Genomic DNA, 15,718 nt, shown 5'->3' with positions numbered 1-15,718 from the left:
GGTTTGAATAAAGGGTCTCCAAGATATGTAGCTATTCTGGGATTGGAGGGGAGCAATGCAAGTCTTTTATTATACAAGGCCCAAAGGTGAAGAGATAGCCCTACGACAACATTTAAACTAGAGATCTCCCTAGAGCTAACCGAGGTGGTCCACAGTAGGCCCTGCAGAGGAAATGGTGTTATTGAGGCTCTCTCAAATCTTATCCAGGGGATACTATGTGAGGGAGTGTGCCATTGTGCCATCTGCAGTGATCTAGCAGCAAGAAAATATAGCCAGAGGTTTGGTAGGCCCAAGCCACCTCTATCTCTGGGCCTGTAAATCATTTTTTGCCTAATCTGGGTTTTTTGTTTTGCCAAACAAAATTATTCACCTCTCTCTGTATTCTTTCAATCGTCAGCTGGGAGACATAATGTGGGAGGGCCCTAAAAAAAAATAAAAGTTTAGGGAGAATGGACTTTTTTCACCACTTGAATCCTTCCTAGAAATGTAATATGGTATGAGTTCCAAGAGTGTAGTAATTGTTTAATGCGGGTGAATGCAGGGGGGTAATTATCGTTCGTTATACATTTTAAGAAATGTGGGGGCTAATTTTATGCCTAGATAGGGTAAGGATTGGCACTCTATTGAGAATCCAAAGTGAGAATGGATCGATGAGATGATGTCTGGAGGAAAATGTATTGGTAAGGCGGCACATTTTGAGAGGTTAACCCCTAAATCTGAGATTTCGTGGAATATGTGTAAGGTATTGGTGAGGTTTGGCAGGGATACTATTGGGTCAGACAGGAACAAGAGAACATCGTCCGCATACAGACTGAGTTTGAATTCCTGTTCACCCTTTCTATACCCTCTGATGTTGGGGTCAATGCTAATGCAGCGCGCTAGGGGCTCAATGGCGAGGGCAAATAAGAGCGGTAAGAGGGGGCAGCCTTGTCTGGTTCCCCTTCCTAGCGTGAAATAGTCAGAGTTGCAACCGGGAAGTCTAATACGCGTGCGTGGGTGGTGATACAGTGCTCTGAACCCGTGAACAAAGGCCCCTGCAAAGCCAAATTTTCCCAGCGTCCACTCCATGTAAGGCCAAAGCACACTATCGAACGCCTTATGGATATCGAGGCTTAGTAGAAATACTTTATTGGAGTGTAAATCTGCATCTTGTATAATGTTAGAAGCCAGTCTAATGTTATCTGTAATTTGTCTAGTCGGGATAAAGCCCGTTTGGTCTGGGGAAATTAGGGTTGTGATAATTTTAGAAAGTCTGTCTGCTAGTAAGCGGCCAAAGATCTTTAGGTCTGTATTAATGACCGAGATTGGTCTGTAATTTTGGGGTAGGGAGTGATCCTTGTTTGGTTTAGGGATCAGGGACATATTGGCCAGAAGCATATCGTCAGGGAAGAGATTGCCTTTTAGGATATAATTGAAAAGAGATTTTAGATGTGGGATTAAAATGCCTTGAAATTTTTTATAATATGGGGCTGAATAACCGTCTGGGCCAAGAGTTTTTGAAGGTTTTAAGGATTTAATAATATTAACGAGTTCGGAATCAGAGCATGGGGCGTTCATGTCCTCTAGTTGTTCTCTCGAGAGGGCAGAGAGGGGCAAGTCATCAAGCCATGACTTAAGGGCCGAATCTGTGGGAGAAGTGGGTGGTGAGAGTAGGTGTCAGAGAGCTCACCTTGCTGGTCATGGGATTGGCCACCAGAGGGAGTGCCTGTGAGCAAGCCGGCCTATTTAAGTTTGTCAGGCACTCTGTTCAGTGCTGCCTGATCATCAGCTTCCTGTGCCGTAGTTCCTGTTTCCTGTCTTGTCTTCCTGTTTACCTGATCTCCTGACGACCCGGATTGCCCTTGGATTCCCCTGTTTGCTGCCTGTACCTGACCTTGGCCTGTTTGACTCCGCTTCTGCCTGCTCCTATTGTACCTTGCTGTCAGTCTGTTGCCGAACCCAGCCTGTCTCCTGACCATCCTGCTCAGTCTCATCGCCTGTGTTCCAGCCTGCACCTGCTGTTCATAGACTGCTATTCCACCAGCATCTGGACTCTAGTTCACAGGCTCTCATACCACTCCGCACTCCTGTGCTTCCTGTTACCTTACCAGGGGCCGCGAGTCGGACGCGTAAGCGAGCCTACTCTCTGCCCAAGCGGACTCACCGGTCTGGTAAGTAGGAGTCTGATAGTAGGTCAGAGTAAAATTTAGAAAAAGCCTGTAAGACTTCAGCTGGGTGGGAGATCAGATTACCATTAGGGGTTCTGAGTTTGTAAATGTGGGGGGGTTGAATCGACTGATTAAGCTTCCTTGCGAACATAGCCGAGGCTGAGTTGCTGTGCAGAAGGAATTTAGCTTTCGACCATCTCAGAGACTTTTCGGTATGGTCAGTAAGAATTTTATCCAGTTCTAATCTCTTGGAATTAATTTGGTGGAGTAACTCCGGGGAGTGACTTTGGGAATGTAGATGGTACAGTTTATCTAGGTCAGCTGTAACTCTAGTTATATCCGCTGATTTCTCCTATCGTCTATTGGCTGCTAATTGAATTAGGGGGCCACGAATCACCACCTTATGGGCTACCCATAAGATGGATGGGGAGGTTTCATCTATGTTCTTAGTGATAAAATATTCTTTCATAAATTTGGAGATTTGGGAGGTCAGGATAGGGTCTGTGAGAAGGGACTCATTAAGTCTCCAGCCTGCTGTGGAAGGTTTAAGGCCTATGTGGGAAATACCAAGAGAGACCACCTGGTGGTCAGACCAGGGGTAGGGATGTATGGCTGCATCAGTAGAGTTTGCTAAAAGAATGGGTGTGCAAAATATGTAATCCAGCCTAGAGTAGCTATCATGGGGGTGAGAGTAGAAGGTATACTCCCTAGCGCCCACGTTGTGAGCCCTCCATGCGTCTCCCAGGTTGTGGGTGTGAAGTAAAGTTTTAACCGTTTTAGAGAAAGCATTGGTAACTCCCTCCCACGCTTCTATCCAGGGTGGAGTGGGCCACCAAGTTAAAATCTCCTCCAACCACCGTGTGCGGGGAGGAGAATCTATCCAGCATCTGGAAAAAAGCACTAAAAAAAGAAGTTTGGGATTCGTTAGGGGCATAAACATTAGCGACCGTAATTTTCTTCCCATGTATGGAGCCCTTAAGAATGATAAATATGCTAGCAGGGTCCTTGTAGATACATTCAATATCAAACATAATATTTTTTCTAACAAAGATCGCCACCCCTCGGGACCTGGACCCAAAGGTGGTGAAATGACCAAAACCATAAGACTTGTCAAAATAGGTGGGGTGATTGGCCTCAGCAAAATGGGTCTCCTGCAGGAGGATAATGTCAGCTTTTAGGCGTTTATACAAAGTGAAGGCCTTTTTCCTTTTGTGAGGGGAGTTAAACCCTCTGACATTATGGGAAATGATTCTGACACCCATTCTAATTAAACTTGGTCAAATATGTAATTGCCTTTGGGGGAGGGTCCCGAGGTGCATGCCATCATGTTTTCCCTGCTAGCTGTAATAAAATACCATGAAGACCGTATAGATGCAACAGAGTTCAAGAAAGGATAACAATCACAACCAGCGATTATGACTACATTACTAACACTAGTTTCAGTAATCTCAGTAAATAACAGTGTCCTGTAACCAAAAAGAACATTAACAAAAAACCTGAGAGGAGCAAAAATAAACATTGGGGTCGGGGTGGGAAAACCAGCCCAACTGAAGGGTAAAGTAAAATTTCACCAGGAATGAACCTTCCTGGGTAAAGGGGCACAAGTGCCCAACACTCTTGGTGACCTGAGGAAAGAAATACAAATAAAAAATGACCTCTTAGTTACTGTATGAAGAGAATCAAAAAAGAGTCTGTCCTCAATTCCTCTTCTTTCTTACTGGAGGTTACTTCAAGAGTGGGGGGACAACCAAACGGACACCGCTGTGCGCCGGCACAGTGGGAAGATTACAGGTTGCTGAAGGATGCTTACAGAAGAACCTTTGATGAAAATAAGAAAAAAATAAAATCAAAATACTAGGACAAAGGACAGCTGCAGGGGGATAAAGGGACCAAGTCGGAGAAAAGATAAGCTGCAGTTCTACCCCTGCAAAAGTCCAGTTCGCTCCTGAGCCGTCACAGAAAGTCCTTTAAACTGCTATTATTAACGATGAACCAAATCCTTAACGTAGGCGGTGTCCGAGAAGGGAGGGGAGCAGCCGAGGGCTAAGTCAACCGTTTCCTGAGGTCTTGCCTTTGTCTCCTGCGATCTCTCTGTGGCTAAGGGGTCGACCATATGGCTGAAGGGCGTAGGGTGGAGGGCATCCTGGGTAGATCCTCTTTTGCCATAAGACCTAGTTTGACTAGGAGTTCCTTCCCCTCCTGAATGGTGACGACTGTATATGTTGTTCCACGATGTGGGACTTGAAGTTTGAACGGGAAACCAAATCTGTATCTGATATTAGCCTCTTGAAGGGGGACAGTGATCTCTTTAAACTTTCTACGTATTTCCAGAGTGGCAGGCGATATATCCGGAAATATTTGAATCCTCGTGCCATCCAACACAATATTAGGGGTATTGCGGGAAGCCCTAAGAATCTCCTCCTTGATCAAAAAGTCCTTAAAGCACAGTATTATGTCTCTGGGAGGCTTATCTTCCGGAGGTTTAGGGTGCAGGGTCCTGTGAATGCGGTCGCAAGTAAAATCAGATACCGGGGAGGCAGGCAGTAGAGACTGGAACAATTTTTGAATTGCAGGGGTTAATTCTGTGACCATCTCCGGGACCCCTCTGATCCTCAAATTGTTCCTACGGTTTCTGTTATCTAAGTCCTCTAAATGGGATTGTAGTTGTGAAACCGATTCAGTGAAAGCCTCATGATCCCTGCTGAGGTCTGTATATGCGAGTTGCAGCTCGTCATGTTTGGTCTCTAATAGATCTGTCCTGCCCCCCAGCACTGCAATCTCCTGCTGCAGAGTATTAGTGGACTTGAAAAGCTCAGTCTGAAATTTTTCAGCTATTTTAGAGTACATAGCAGTTAAGCTGTCGTCCAGGTCTGCTTTGGTAAGCTGCACTGAGTACTCACCGTCCCCAGATGAGTGTGCAGGAGAAGACGCTGTGTTGTGCATTGAGGCCTGTGCACACTGTGACTCGGCGCCATCTTGGCCTTTCCCCTCCATCTCCTGGACTCTGAGGAGGTAGTTGGTTAGGGACTTTTGCGCTGGTTTCCCGCGATGAGACTTAGTGGACGGCATGCACCGATCTTATTTAACCAGCCCACACAGATATACTGCAGCAGGGTGGCCCTCCTGCGTGAAACCACGTACCTGTACGTGATTTCGTGCACGGGGGGCTGGGGCGTGCGCCGGTGTCCAACATACCTCCCAACTTTTTGAGATGGGAATGAGGGACACCTAGCAGCAAAAGTATGCAGGTGTAGTACACACCCCTTGTTACACTCCCTTAAAAGGAGAATTGTACAAAAAAACAAGATACATTTATATAGATCAGACCAAAATGAGGGACAAATGAGGGGGAATGAGGGACAGAGGGATATAGCTCCAAATCAGGGACAGTCCCTCCAAATCAGTTGGGAGCTATGGTCCAATCACAGCCAATCAGCAGGTCCAGTGAACGCAATGTCCTGGGGGACCCACCGATCGTTCTGAGGAGAGGCAGAACGGCGGTCTGCCTATGTAAACAAGGCAGACTGCCGTTCTGCCAGAGGAGAAGATGAAGATCTTGTGTTTCTGCTAAGCAGAAACATGAATCTCTGTCTTCCCCCATTCAAAGCACCCCCACCCCCACAGTTAGAAAGCACCCCCTAGGGACACACTTAACCCTTTGATCGCCCCTGATGTTAACCCCTTCCCTGCCAGGGTCATTAGTACAGTGAGCATTTTGTTTAGCATTGATCACTGTATTGGTATCACTGGTCCCCAAAAAGTGTCAGTTAGGTGTCCAATTTGTCCACCGCAATTTCACAGTCCTGCTAAAAATCGCTGATCGCGCCATTACTAGTAAAAAAAAAATAAATAAATACAAATTCCATAAATATAGCCCATAGTTTGTAGACACTATAACTTTTGCGCAAAACATCAATATACCCTTAATGGGATTTTGTTCACCAAAAATATGTAGCAAAATACATATTGGCCTAAACTGATGAAGAAATTTAGATTTTTTTACATTTTTTTTTATTGGGTATGTTTTATAGCATAAAATAAAAAATATTGTTTTTTTTTCAAAATTGTCTGTCTTTTTTGTTTATAACGCAAAAAATAAAAAATGCAGAGGTGATCAAATACCACCAAAAGAAAGCTCTATTTGTGGGAAAAAAAAGGACATCAATTTCATTTTGTATAGTGTTGCACGACCATGCAATTGTTAGTTTAATTAACGCAGTGCCATATTGCAAAAAATGGCCTGGTCATTAAGGGCGATAAAACCTTTCGGGGCTGAAGTGGTCAATCACCACTGGGTTTTCTTTTTGTATTTTTTGCTAAACAAATTAAAAAATACTGAAAATTATGAAAAAAATATGTTTTTCTTAGTTTCTGCAAATAAGTAATTTTTCTTCTTCACTGATGTGCGCTGATGAAGTTGCACTGATGAGGCAGCACTGATGATGAGCAGGTACTGATGAGGAAGCATTGATGAGGCTGCACTGATAGGTGGCACTGATGGGCACTGATAGGCAGCACTGATGGGCTGCACTGATTATCAGGGCACTGATGATCAGTGCCCTGATGATCAGTGTAAACGATGTGCTGACAGGCTTGCTGGTTAACGGCTCTCCTTTCCTCCCACAGACACAGCGTGGGAGGAAAGGACTGATACGCGACAAGTCTGTTTACATGTGGTCAGCTGTGATTGGACACAGCTGATCACATGTTAAAGGGCCGCTGTTATTTGTCCTTTACTCCGATCTGTGATCAGCAGTGTCTGCAGGAGGCGCGCAGGGGGTGTGGTTCTGGGAGGACATCTATTGACGCCCTTCCATAACTGGACAACTACGCTGTAGCCATCTTTCGGCTATAGCGCAGTTGGCAAGTGGGTATAGTGCATCTGACAAACTAATCGTTATAAACAATTAATTTTGAATATGGAATGGTCTGTTTCCCAAGCAGTACCATCCACTGAAAGCAACCCATACGTTGCGGCATGGCTCCATGAATGGGGCCATGTCGCAATGCACACAGTTGCAGTGCAGGATTTTTGAGATTAAAATTGGATGGGAACGAGGACTATCACAGATGTAAAGAAACCCTAACAATGTCAGTAAATTAAAAAAAACTTTTTTTTTATTAGAATGGGAAAAGCTCAGGTTTAAATCCCTGTCTCCCGCTCTCTCCACTGGGGAGATTTCCTCTCACATCCTGTCAGGATGATGAGAGTGATACAAAAATCAGAAGTATAGGGATTGTTCCCCAACAGGACCATGGATATGTCCATGGCACCCCCCCATAGTGTGTGTTGGTGGAATAGGTGAGGCTGAGCCATCGTCATGCTTCCCTATGAACCTGCTGCCACTGGCTCTGCCGCCCAGGTGATGGCGTGCTGTAGATATGACAACACAGACTAGCAACTATAAAAAAAAGATGTAAGCACTTCATCATAAATGAAGCAGCTTACAGTTTTCATAAAGTCTCCCTGCAAAGTCTCACAAATACCTGTTAATCCTACCAGTGAAGTCTACCTAATACAGCTTCCTGTGACGGGTTGAATGAAAAGAACTCAGATACTGACATCAACAAAAACGACGTGTGGATGCAGAGATCTCCCCCACTAAGCTATTGTATTCTGACAGCGAGGACCCCTCCCCGCCCCTTCAAAATGCACAGATCAACACTGGAGACATTGGCTGCAAGTGCTGATCAAATTCTGGTTTACCAACAGGACTGTTCGACAGAAGCCAGTCTGAACAGAGAGCAGTACACATGTACCAAAATCGGGCCAGTTCCTGCTGAACTGTCAGGATTTTGGTATGTGTATACCCAGCTTTACAAATGGGAAACATATTCCCTACTGTGCTTTTAAAGCAGCAAGATCATATAGTATTGATTTGTATGGTTTTTCATGCCCATGATACAGTATTAATAATATATGTGCAAGTGTGTTTTTTTTGGGGGGTGTGCGATGGCCCTTACCTTGTACCCCCTGCATCCCATTGTTGTGGCAGCACATGGGCAACGGGGTATGCCAAGTCTCCACTAATGGTACTTTAAGTTTGAAGTCCATAGTGCCTCCACCCAGAAGGGCTTTAGCTTGTAAGAGGGGATTCCCTCCTAGGAAATCCTTATTGCAAAGTTATAAAGCATGTATACTTTCTCTGGTTAAAAAGTGTAGGTGTAAACTTGAATGCTGGTTAACGATTTATTCCAACTTGATAGAAGGTGGAAAAGGACATAAATAAGTGGAATACCCAAACTCTCAGTGGGTTCCTACTAGGGATGAGCCCGATGTTCGAGTCGAACGTAAGTTCGACTCGAACATTGGGTGCTCACCTGTTCGCCGAACAGCGAACATTATGCGGTGTTCATGGAAAATTCAAAAGCCACCGGAATACCGTTAAAGTCTATGGGACACTAACATGAAAAATCAAAAATGCTCATTTTAAAGGCTTATATGCAAGTTATTGTCATAAAAAGTGTTTGGGGACCCGGGTCCTTTCCCCCAGGGGACATGTATCAATGCAAAAATTTTTTTATAAAAACTGACGTTTTTTCGGGAGCAGTGATTTTTTTTATGCTTAAAGTGAAACAATAAAAATGAAATATTCCTTTAAATATTGTGCCTGGGGGGTGACTATAGTATGCCTGTGAAGTTGCACATTTTTCCTGTGTTTAGAACAGTCCGAGAGCAAAATGACATTTCTAAAGGAAAAATTGTCATTTAAAACTGATCGCGGCTGTAATGAATTGTCGGGTCTCTGCAATATAGATAAAACTCATTGAAAAAAAGGGCATGGCCCCCCCCCGTCCATTACCAGGCCCTTCAGGTCTGGAATGAAAATTAAGGGGAATCCTGCGCCAAAATTAAAACAAAATGGCATAGGGGTTCCCTCCAAAATCCATACCAGACCCTTATCTGAGCACGCAACTTGGCAGGCCACAGGAAAAGAACCGTACCAGGCCACATGCCCTCAAAATGGGGAGGGTGCTTTGGGGTCTGGCCCCAAAGCACCTTGTTCCCATGTTGATGGAGACAAGGGCCTCATCCTCACAACTCTTGGTTGTGGGGGTATGCGGGCGGGAGGCTTATCGGAATCTGGAAGCCCCCTTTAACAAGGGGATCCCCAGATCCCACCCCCCCTTTGTGAATTGGTAATGGGTACATTGTACCCCTACCATTTCACAAAAAAGTGTCAAAAATGGTAAAACGTCCGTTTTAAAAAAAAGAAAATTGCATTGATCCATGTCCCTTGGGGCAGGACCCAGGTCCCCAAACACTTTTTATGACAATAACTTGCATATAAGCCTTTAAAATGAGCACTTTTGATTTTTCATGTTCGTGTCCCATAGACTTTGACGGTTTTTGTGTGTTCTTTCAAATGTGTTGCCTGTTCGGTATGTTCTGGTGCGAACCAAACCGGGGGGTGTTCGGCTCATCCCTAGTTCCTACATTTTCTTGGCTATCATTGACTGGGTGGATCAAAGAGCACTTCATAGCTTCTACAGGAGTGCAGCAGCCACAAAATAAGAGCTTCTAATGTTTCTCAATTTCAGTGATGACTCGAACAGTCTGCTTACACAGAGGGGAGATACCCAGGCTCCAGTTCTGGACCTCAAACCAGGCACAAAACCTTCTCAAAAGCTCATCTCCCAAGAGGAAAGGCCTCCTCCAGAACAGCTGTTTTATCTGAGCCCCGTCTAACACAGCTGACAAGACAGGTAGGACAGGTAGGCCAGCTGACAAGACAGGTAGGACTCCAATCAAAACACCCACGACAGGATTCTGGAGGCTCCTCAACAGAGTAAGGCCATTTTCACAAGGGCATGCTAGCTGCAGTACATCCCTCCCAGCATTTTAGTGTGCCTGGGAGACCTGCATTCTGGGCATTCGTCCCTGAATGCTGGTAGCACTTGGTACAGCGTTCAGCCCCATCCAGCCACAGCCTGCCATAGACTTTGACAGACTGCAGGCAGCCAGGCTGAACTCTGCACAAGTTCCTCCAGGCTGCACTAAAATGCCAGGAGGAACACACTTCAGCTAGACAGCCCCTTGTGCAAGAACCCAACTGACAGGCAGTGTGAAATGAAAAGTCCTTCTGAGCACCAAATTCCAGGAGAGGCCTTGCAAGATACAAAACACTTGCTGAAACTAGGCCTGGAAACATACATCCCTATATTGCTATATTGGATATTATTATTATTATACTGGATTTACTGTACATAGCTCCAACAGTATGTGCGGCATTTTACAACCTAAGGGCATACAGTACAGTTACAATACAATTCAATACAGGAGGTATCAGAGGGCCCTGCTCATTAGAGCTTACAATCTAAGAAGCAGGATCAAGTGCTAGAAAAAGGTAATATCTAGGGGGGGGTGAGCTGATGAAGAAAATAAAAGTGCAGTTGTCAGGTGGGGGCAGGATAGGCTTCTCTGAAGAAAAGGGTTTTCAGGGGTCACCTAAAAGTGGACAAAGTAGGAGATCGTCAGACAAATTGGTTTAGAGAATTCCATAGGCTGTGAGAAGCTCAGTAGAAGCCCTGGAGGCATGGGAGGAGTTGGCAAGGGAGCTAGAGAGCAGGAGGTCTTGGGAGGAAGGAAGAGAACGATTTGGTTGGTATTTTGAGACTAGGTTAGTGATGTAGCTGAGGGCAAAGTTGTGGATGGCTTTGTAAGTTCTTGTTACTTAGTATAAGATTTTAGTGGATGCACACACCTCAAACTCTCCTCAATGTGTGCAAGCTATATAGAGTCTTTATTGCATACAAATAAAGCAGAGGGTTGCAGCACTCTGACATCTTTTTGACATCTTTATATGTTTATTTTACAATTCAGTGTATCCAACAACCTATTCAGAAGCCACCTAACAGCATGCAGTGCAAAATGTGTGCATATAACAACAATCTCAGGCCTGCTTAAGCCATTCCTAAGGTCTTACACATGTTCATTTGATGATTACATAGTATCCATTCAAATATACTAAGAGCCAAACGTGACATATTCCATTACATTAATTATTTATTCACTCTTCCTCCATAAATTGTGTCAATTAGATTATCACTGTAGGGAAACAGTGGTAATTTATTCAGAATCAGGGAACATTGTAGCAGATAGTATAATCCAGATAAAATGACCACAGAGCATAATAACTCAATAATTCAGACATTATAAACACATTTTGCATGGTGGGTAATCAAAAATCAGTGCAGAGGTCTCTGTAGGATAAACCTAGAACAAAAAATATCAGCATTACAATCATAGAGCTATATTGAACAATATGTAACTGTTTTTAAAAAACAGATAAAAATCAGAATCTAGGTTTAGGCCCTGTGGTTGCAATGTATCCAATTTATGAATTCACTATTTTACGCCTCGTCTAAGAGGAGGAACTTCATAAATTACCATGTATTTTAACTGGGCTACTGTATGAGATGGTTTCAAAATATTCTAGCTTCCAGTAAGTTCTGTTTCTTGTTCCAAATTGAATATTTAGAGTGCACAAAATGCTCTTTAACTTTTTGTGTTGTTTCACTCTCATAAGGAGAACACATAAACACTGATATAGTCCACATAAGATGTTTAACAAGTTTACTAGTCATTGATATTAATTGGATATCCCTTATGGCGATGACAAACAAAATATTTTGTAAATATTTTTTATTGTAAATATTTTACTATATCTTTTCATGTGACAACACTGAAGAAATTACTGAAGAAGTACAATGTAAAGTAGTGAGTGTACAGCTTGTATAACAGTGTAAATTTGCTGTCCCCTCAAAATACCTCAACACACAGCCATTAATGTCTAAACCACTGGCAACAAAAGTGAATACACCCCTAAGTCAAAATGTCCAAATTGGGCCAAAATAGTCATTTTCCCTCCCCGGTGTCATGTGACTGGTTAGTGTTACAAGGTCTCAGGTGTGAATGGGAAGCAGGTGTGTTAGATTTGGTGTTATCGCTCTCACTCTCTCATACTGGTCACTGGAAGTTCAACATGGCACTTCATGGCAAAGAACTCTCTGAGGATCTGAAAAAAAGAATTGTTGCTCTACATAAAGATGGCCTAGGTTATAAGAAAATTGCTAAGACCCTGAAACTGAGCTGCAGCACGGTGGCCCATACAGCTGTTTAACAGGACAGGTTCCACTCAGAACGGGCCTCACCATGAACGACCAAGGAAGTTGAGTGCACGTGTTCAGCGTCATATCCAGAGGTTGTCTTTGGGAAATAGATGTATGAGTGCTGCCAGTATGCTGCAGAGGTTAAAGGGGAGGGGGGTCAGCCTGTCAGTGTTCAGACCATACGCCGCACACTGCATCAAATTGGTCTGCATTGCTGTCATCCCAGAAGGAAGCCTCTTCTAAAGATGATGTGCAAGAAAGCCCGCAAACAGTTTGCCGAAGACAAGTAGACTAAGGACATGGTTAACTGGAACCATGTCCTGTGGTCTGATGAGACCAAGATAAACATATTTGGTTCAGATGGTGTCAAGTGTGTGGTGGCAATAAGGTGAGAACAAGTACAAAGACAACTGTGTCTTGCCTACAGTCAAGCATGGTGGTGGGGGTGTCATGGTCTGGGGCTGCATGAGTGCTGTCGGCACTGGGGAGCTACAGTTCATTGAGGGAACCATGAATGCCAACATGTACTGTGATATAATGAAGCAGAGCATGATCCCCTCCCTTTTGGAGATTGGTCCGTAGGGCAGTATTCCAACATGATAACGATCCCAAACACACCAAGAAAGGTTGCGAGCACTGAACTTATACTCTCTGGAGAAGAGACGCTTGAGAGGGGATATGATTTAAATTTACAAATACCATACTGGTGACCCCACAATAGGGCAAAACTTTTTCACGGAAGGGAGTTTAATAAGACACGTGGCCACTCATTACAATTAGAAGAAAAGAGGTTTAACCTTAAACTGCGTAGAGGGTTCTTTACTGTAATGCCCCATACACACGACATTCCGAAAACAAAATCCATTGATTTTTTCCGACGGATGTTGGCTCAAACTTGTCTTGCATACACACGGTCACACAAATCTTGTTGGAAATTCCGAACGTCAAGAACGCGGTGACGTACAACACGTACGAAGAGCCGAGAAAAATGTAGTTCAATAGCCAGTGCGGCTCTTCTGCTTGATTCCGAGCATGCGTGGAACTTTGTGCGTCGGATTTGTGTACACACGATCGAAATTTATGAGAATGAATTTTGTTGTCGGAAAATTTGAGATCCAGATCTCAAATTTTGTGTGACGGAAATTCCGATGGAAAATGTCCGATGGAGCCTACACCGCGGTCGGAATTTCCGACAACGAGCTCCCATCGAACATTTTCCGCTGGAAATTCTGACCGTGTGCACGGGGCATTAAAGTGGCAGGGATGTGGAATTCCCTTCCACAGGCGATGGTCTCAGCGGGAGGCATCGATTAGTTTAAAAAAACTATTAGATAAGCACCTGAACGACCGCAACATACAGGGATATATAAAATGTAATACTGACATATAATCGCACACATAGGTTGGACTTGATGGACTTGTGTCTTTTTTCAACCGCACCTACTATGTAACTCTGTAACTATATACACAAATGTGAGGGGTGTACTCACTTTTTTTGAGATATTGTATTTGGATGGTATGTTCAGTTTAAGCATGGGAAGCACCCTGTGTCATGTACACTAAAAAAAAAGATTTGTTTTTCCTTTAATTTAACATGATGTACACTTGTGCAGCCTGTAGGACTTCTTTTAAAAGATGTAACAGTGCATTCTGAAACTCAGGTTTTCCTAGATAGTTTTCTTCCAGGTTGTGCCAGTTTATTTTTATTATGGAGTAAACCATAGGCGTGCGCACAGGGTGTGCCGGGTGTGCCTGGACACACCCTAATCACCCCATGTGAATTAGCATTATCCAGGGGCGGCACCAGGTGGGTGGTTGGGGGATGCCAGTGGCCAGTGAAAATGCCCCCATTATATTAAAGTCTAGGGACACATTACACTCGTGTTTAGGGTGTAGCGTAATATGCTTCCAATCAACTGTCTCCCACCACCCGAGCCTCCTCCCTGTGACAGCAGGTGGCATTCATGTGTGTTTGAGCTTTGGGGTGCACACCCTAATACAATAGGCTGTGCACACCTATGGAGTAAACCTTATCTGAGTAATGATGGAACTGAAATAAGAAAGGGATCAATTTTCCTGACCATCGTTTCCAGCCTCTCCTCTTCACTTTTATTGCATTATGTTTCTTTTTTGACTGTTTCTTTGTAATTAGTGGGGCTCATTTACTAAAACTGGCAAATGCAAAATCTGGTGCAGCTGTGCATGGTAGCCAATCAGCTTCTAACTCTCTAGCTTGTTCGATTAAAGTGGGGGTCCACCCACACCGCCAAAAAAAAAAAAATATTAAAAGCCAGCAGCTACAAATACTGCAGCTGCTGACTTTTAATACATGGCCACTTACCTGTCCCAGGGTCCAGCGATGTCGGAAGGCGACGCCGAGAACCCGCTCGGTTCTCGGCAGCTGCCGCCGCCATCCTAGGTGAGGGAATCAGGAAGTGAAGCGTTGCGGCATCACTTCCCGGTTCCCTACTGCGCATGCGCGAGTCGCGCTGCGCGTCCCAAGTGGTCCCCGCTCTCTCCTGGGACCTGTGTGTTTCCTAGGAGACAGCGCGGTGGGGACGGGAAGAGGCGTAGACTCCCATGGGAGTCTATGCCGGAAGTGGGTACAAATACCTGTCTTAGACAGGTATCTGCACCCCCCTCCCCCCTGAAAGATGCCAAATGTGACACCGGAGGGGGGGAGGGTTCCGAAAAGCGGAAGTTCCATTTTTGTGTGGAACTCCGCTTTAAGCTTACAGAATAAAACCTGGAAGCTGATTGGTTTCTATGCAGAGCTGCACCAGAGTTTGTACTCTCCATTTTTAGTAAATCAATCCCAATGTTTCCTTCAACTCGGTAAGGAAGGTCCAGTTTGTTCCAATACAAAAATAAATAAAAACTAAACACCAGTGCTCTGTCCCCTCTAATCTCCCAAACATGCAATATCCAAATAAATGAGCAAATGTGCAATTCATATATAACAGATGTCAAATGAATTTGTGCAAATTTTCAAGAGATCTCTAAAAGTTCATAGAAGAAACTTATAAATCCGAGCACTGCGCATAAATAGTGGCGCAGAGGGATCCGTGAGTGCTCTGCCGATGCACAGGCAAAGATAGTACCGATCCTCCTGGGGAGAAGCCAAATTCCTTCTTGTATAATGCGGACACTCCATACCAAAAATGAAAACATAGAAGGGTCCCACATAGCGCAGTACCGTAAAAATAGGCTCTTTATTAAAAGTAAAGTTACACTCCTCCATCCATAAGTGCACTACACAGATTTACCGTCTCTCATGACAGTTAACATACAGACATCTCCAAGAGGAGTTCTCCGGGGTGTGCGGGAGGACGTTGCTTGTATGGCCCCAATTTTTTCAATACAAGTAGTCCAGTGCATGGGCATGTACATGTTTCTAAGCAAAAGTTACTGCCAGATGTGTATTAGGAGGCAGATATGGTTGTATTGGTGTGCACACG

The sequence above is a fragment of the Aquarana catesbeiana genome, linkage group LG13, assembly GCF_042186555.1.
Source record: "Aquarana catesbeiana isolate 2022-GZ linkage group LG13, ASM4218655v1, whole genome shotgun sequence".
NCBI lineage: Eukaryota > Metazoa > Chordata > Amphibia > Anura > Ranidae > Aquarana > Aquarana catesbeiana.
This window is presented reverse-complemented; position numbering follows the sequence as displayed.